Source organism: Kryptolebias marmoratus, linkage group LG14 (genome assembly GCF_001649575.2).
Source record: "Kryptolebias marmoratus isolate JLee-2015 linkage group LG14, ASM164957v2, whole genome shotgun sequence".
Classification (NCBI taxonomy): domain Eukaryota; kingdom Metazoa; phylum Chordata; class Actinopteri; order Cyprinodontiformes; family Rivulidae; genus Kryptolebias; species Kryptolebias marmoratus.
The window spans coordinates 1,322,796-1,328,660 of record NC_051443.1 but is presented as its reverse complement, the minus strand read 5'-3'; the positions used below and the strand labels follow the sequence as shown (position 1 = coordinate 1,328,660).

General features: G+C 38.7%; 1 protein-coding gene across 1 annotated transcript in view; it reads right to left on the bottom strand.

Moving 5' to 3' along the window:
- Positions 1-5,486, bottom strand: part of LOC108244756 (synaptic vesicle glycoprotein 2C) — a 152,048-nt gene extending 146,562 nt beyond the window's left edge. Inside the window, exon 1 of the mRNA XM_017431198.3 lies at positions 5,359-5,486. The gene's annotated coding sequence lies outside the window, so the exon portion shown is untranslated. The remainder of the gene's footprint in view (positions 1-5,358) is intronic.
- Between the last annotated feature and the right edge of the window lie 379 nt (positions 5,487-5,865).

Here is a 5,865-nt window from a genome sequence, read left to right as displayed (position 1 = left end):
CGCCTCCCTCTCCTTCTCCTCGCCGCTGGACACCACTTGGACCTGTAAGACCAAAGAACCACAAATACGTTCTTCATGCGGTGCTCAGCTGATAGCAGGATTGGTACCCGAGACTCACCCTGTTCCTCTTGCTTTCCAGATCCTACCACGACGCACGCACTGTATAGAGTCACAACATTGTAAATAAACACACTTACCTTCAGCTGCTGTCTCCGTGTCTGGTTTTGGTCTCGCTCTCTGGACATTATACCCCGCGTTCCTGTCAACACTCCTGAATCACAAGTTGAGTTTTGAGTCAACACAATACAATTTGATGCAATACAATATGATGCAACAAACGACTGAAGCCTCAAAATTTAATGAGACTAATTATTTACTACACTAAAAAAAATTTAAAAATTAAAAAAAGATAACCTTTTACTATATAGCCTTGTTTTAAAATTCCAGTACACATTCCTAACACCCAACTCACAAAATATAAGGTGTAGCGTAATATTTTCAAAACTGCCAGGCAGCATATGTGTTTAATATTCCGCAGTAACTCAACTGTGAGAATATATTATCAATAAAAGATTAGTTAACATTTTACAAAAGGGTCTCCACAACAACTTACAAATGGGAAAGATGTAACATTTACATGCTGCTGTAAACAAACATCAGTCTCAGTGATAGAACTGTCATGACAGTAAAGTAGAAATTTGAAGAATGAAAGAATAAAATAAATAATTAAGACAAACAACCTGGTGGCAAATCTGAACAGTGCACAAAAGGTGCACTTTTCACTTAAAAACCATGTTATTACTCCCACCATTAAGTCAACAGCAAATAATATTTATATAGTCTAATTTTACTTTCTTGTTTACTAATTACAAATTTTATTTTAAAAATAATTGCTACCTTGGACAAAATCCCTCCCGCAGCTATGAGTTGGTTTAGTCCAACTCAGCTGTACTGATAGCTGCTAGGGTATTATTCAGTCAAGCATCGTTTAGCTGTGGAGATAAGAAAAACAAGCAAAGTTGTTTTTTTTAAAAGCTTTAAAACCATGCTTTATTTCTGGCGATAAATTGGACAGAATAGAATACGAACATTTAGCGATATCATGCTATGTAAACGTGCAAGATAAACACAAGTTCATGAATGCTGATCTTGTATTGATAGTAACCCTAAGCTGACTGTAGGTAAATATTTTGGGTTGAAAAAGGTGTAGGCTAAAATTGGACTAAATATGGCCTAAAAGTAAACTAACTAGTGCAGACAGATTGCTCACTCAGGATATGAAGCTGAAAGTCCTGCCTGATCACCGGCACACATTCATGGTGTTTTTCAACCATCAAACAGCTAATTACAGCTGGACGTTTTAGAAAAATGAATATATGATTTAGTATATCATATGATTCATGTATCATATTTAGAATACACAATACAGGGATTTAGTGCATTAAATGATGTCATTGCATTTCCTCCAATGGAGCTTCAGTGTTATATATCTGGAAAGGCACAGGTTTTGGAGTTATGCTCCCATCCAGTTGACATCATTTTCAGGGAAGGTCTTGCATATTTCAGCAAGACTGTGCTAAACCACATACTGCATCACGACAGCAGCATGGCTTCATAGTAGAGGAGTCCAGGTGCTGAACGGACCAGATTGAAAACATCTGACACTAGGCCTGTCACGATAACAAACTTTGCTGGACGATTAATTGTCTCAGAAATATTGTGATAAACGATAATATCGTTTGGAGGCCATTTTAAACTAATGTAATGATAATAACATAATAGTGCAAGTACATCCTCTCAAAGATTATTAAACTTTAATTTCAAAAGAACACTTAAGTCTGGAACTGGAACACAAAATAAACAAAACAACCGAAAACAAAAATAAAATGGACTCTCAACCTCTGTTAACAAAGAATGTACTTGAATAAAAACTAAAAAAAAAAAACAGAAATAAAACCTACATTCAACCAAAACAGTACGGATTATGAAGTCTATAAAACTAATGATTATTATTTTTTTGAAGGGCAGTTTAGTTTACATAGAGAAGACAGACAAAACTGCCAGTTTCTTTTAAAAAAAAGTGCAAACTAACAAAAGCACAGGGTTACAGGAGCACAAATGTGACACACCGGCTCCCAAAGGTTCAGCGGTTCTCCTCGGTCATTTGATTTGAATCTGAAGTGCTCCCTTCAGCTTGAAACCAATTCCATTTTGTTTTTTTCCCCAATATCAAACAGTGTTTCTTTAGCTTGCTAACTCCTAGCGGGGGCTAACGCTGCAGAGGAACTGGCTACCTGAGGCGATAGGCCACGCCCCCTGACTCTAAGAGAGAGGGAGGGGTCGGTGAAGGGCACCGGAGCCTTTTGTCCTCCAGTGTCTTCAGTAGAAAGAGACAGAGACACGAAGAAACGATAACGCCAATAAAAGAAAATTATCAACCTCATTTTAATTTATCTATTTGATACATTCTGAAACAAAAATAAAATTCCACCAAAGATGAATCCTCCATCAGACCTGAATGGGCCAACATTCCCCTCCAAACCCTCCAGAAATAGGGATGCTTCACGGTGGGAAACATGGCACAGCAACAACTTTTTAAAGATGTGCTGCTGCAATCAAATTCAAAAGGATCCTTTTTTTTCATGGCAATGTTTTTTGTTTTAACACTTCATGTGTTTACTATGTTACATTGTGCATTAAATATGAGTTTATCATTGCATCTTAAATTTTTTACATTTTACAGAATGTTCCAAATTTTTCTAAATTGGGGGTGTAAAAGTGTTAGTCCATAGTCTTTCTGATGATTTTGTATGAGTGTGTTGACAAACTTTATCTGCCCTGCTTTGGCATTAGGACAATGAGCTTTGTCTCCTCAAACATAGATGAAAGTGTGAGAGAAACAGTGAAGCAGACTGACTCAGTGCTTGGACTGTAATCTGCTGAGCTAAACCAAACACTGAGGTATACATGTAGGCTCAAGGCAAACAGCAATTTCCTGACTGGACAAATAACTATTCAAACGGAACCATTATACATTCTGGCAACTGCTTTGAATCAGACACCTGCTCAGAATTTCCACAAGGCTGAATGGGAAATTTGGGGAAATCTTTTTATGCTAAACTCATCTGTCACTTTCCTCCCCTTTGTTCCACTTCCACCGTTCAAACTGCAGCCTTCAGACCCACCATAAGGGCCCAAAATTTGTGAAATTTGTGATATTTTGCCATTTTTTTATTATTTTATTATTCTACCATATAATTAAATGTTTTACATGAAAAAAACTTGTTACATCATAAAACACTAAATTTAAATAAATAAAAACAAAATTTGGGGAGGAAACAGATTTCTACTACAATATATTGGAGTACATTATATTTGTATTTGCTTTCAGTACTCCGCATTTAAAAATATATTTTGTTACTTATTTTAGGTGAAAGTTCATCAAAGGAAATTTTCACCATTAAAGCAATTCACTGTTCTTTAAATGCAGAAATACATTGTTTCCAGACTCAGTGAACTTTTTAAATTCATTTTCCCAAATATTTGTTATTATTTATTTCCATAATCAAGCAGCTCTATCTCAAAGTCACTTTCTAGTCAGAGTTAAAGCTTTTAAAAGTGTGTCGCAGTCAGAGAGCAGCTGAACTAATAACTATTATTATTATTATTATTATTATTATTATTATTATTATAAGAAGACCTTTTACTTAACAAGGATTGCCAATGAGAACAAAATCTAATTTTAATTAATGACCTGGCCAACAGGCATCAAAAAACTAAAAGGGTAAAAAAGCAAAAGAACGTATTCCCAACAAACAAGCAAGCATCAAATTGTACAGACTGAGAGCACGAATGACAATAAAATGGCTGAAACAGATACATAAAATATTTTTTGTAAAAAGCAAAAATGAGATTGCTACAAACGTGCAACAATCATGAAGTGGTGCTCTCACAGAACCTTTAAGAGATGAAAATGGAATACAACTGTTGCAAAAGGTTCCTATCATTAGCAGCAGAAAACTGAAAAGATGATCAGCCAAAGGAAGTGCCTGCTTTAGTGTAGATGGAACAAAGAGGATGGATGTTCCTATGAATATTAAGGAATAAATGAAGGTAAGATGGGGTTTTACTAGGATTTCCTCGATGAACAGAAACAGTGTGTTTGTCTGTGAGGCTGAAGGGAACTCCGGTGGTTTGGGAAAGGCTGTCCAGTTTGTGGAGGAAGGATCTGTAAATTACATCTCCTTAGGCAAAGACTGGGAGGGCTGTCACTTTATCCAAAAGATGTTTATAACATTTATTTTGAAAGAGAGAACTCTTATTCTGGGTTTCACTTTAGAGAGAAAAGTCATGAAAGTTTGAAAGGAAAGTGAGGAGTCAAGCCAAATCCCAAGATAATTGTAACAGCTGACAAACTAAATCTCTGAACCATCCAAAGAAAGGATTGAGGGCAGTCAATCAGAAGGAGATTTCTATTAAAAGCGTGTATTTTATTTTACTTATGTTCAATTTTAAATGAAGAAACCCACCTGCAACTGACATGATCTGATCAGTGGTCTTGCATTAATAAGAAATCAGCAGAAAATCCAACAAAGCTGTGCAAAATAGCTTGGGATGGTATGTGATGAAGATGGGGGGTGGGGGGGGTGGGGGCAGATCGTGTACATGAACACAGGAAGGCGCATCAATCAGCGCTGAGTTTTTGGCGCAAACCGCGTCCCATAATTAGATCTCAGAGCGTCCTGCTGCCTGCGAGGCGGCGTCACAGTGGCTACAGGAAGATCTCTCTCTCACACACACACACAGACACACACACACACAGACACACACACACAGACTGCTGCTCGCAGCTCTGGCTCAGGAGCCAAAGATGGATCTGTTGTTCGGCTGCTGCAGAATCACTGAGCCCGCAGGTACGTCTGCAGGACGGGGAATCCTCCTTTGTTCAGCTCCACTGGTCACTCCCCCCATAACCTGACACCCCCCGAAAACACGCGCACACGTCAGATCACTAAACGACCGAATTGTGCTTTTGCAGCATTTTTGAAAAACTTCCACCCCAAGCAGCCCACAGATGAATGAGCCCCGTTTTCTGCAGACTGACCTGATAAAGCAGTTTATCCTAAAGGATTATTCCGTCAAATATCTGTCCTGAACTCGAAAAGTTCCCCTAACTTTCCCCGTCAATCCTTTTTTTTCCATTTATTTCCCACTGTAGGGATTTTACAAAGTGCAGAGATTAAAAGGAAGAGGGATCCTGAATGTTTCATGGATTTGCTGATGAGGAGACACGAATATCTCGGCGCAAACCATGATGAAGTTAGGTTGAATGAGAGAAATGGAAAATAGGCTACTTACAGTTCAGCGCTGACGGAGTCTGCGGGGAGGTGTGGGGGTGAGGTCCCGGACTTACAGGCACAACGATTTCGTCTTTCTTCCCTGTTCGATGCAGCGGATTTTCTGCTGCAGTCCGAGAGAACCAGGAGTCTGAGGGGAGGCGGGGAGCGTGAGTGTGATGGAAGGGGGAGGAGGGGAGGTGTTGTAGTAGTAGCAGCTCTGCACCCGCACACACACACACACACACACACACACACACACCTTCTGACGGGAGGGCAGAGATGCGGATCACATGGTGGTGGAGCTGCTCCTGGGAGGAAGTTTCATCCTGATCTAACTTATCAGTATTATTCATAACCACAATGACAAATTCTGTACGCTTGTATTTGTTAACAATATTAAAAAGTCTCTAAATATATTTTACTGCTCAGCCACCAAAAAGCAAAGGGCAGGCAATAATATTTTTCTCTGTGTTTGTGTTTCAAGATGATTGCCACAGCCAACTGACCTTAGGAAAGACAAAAATGG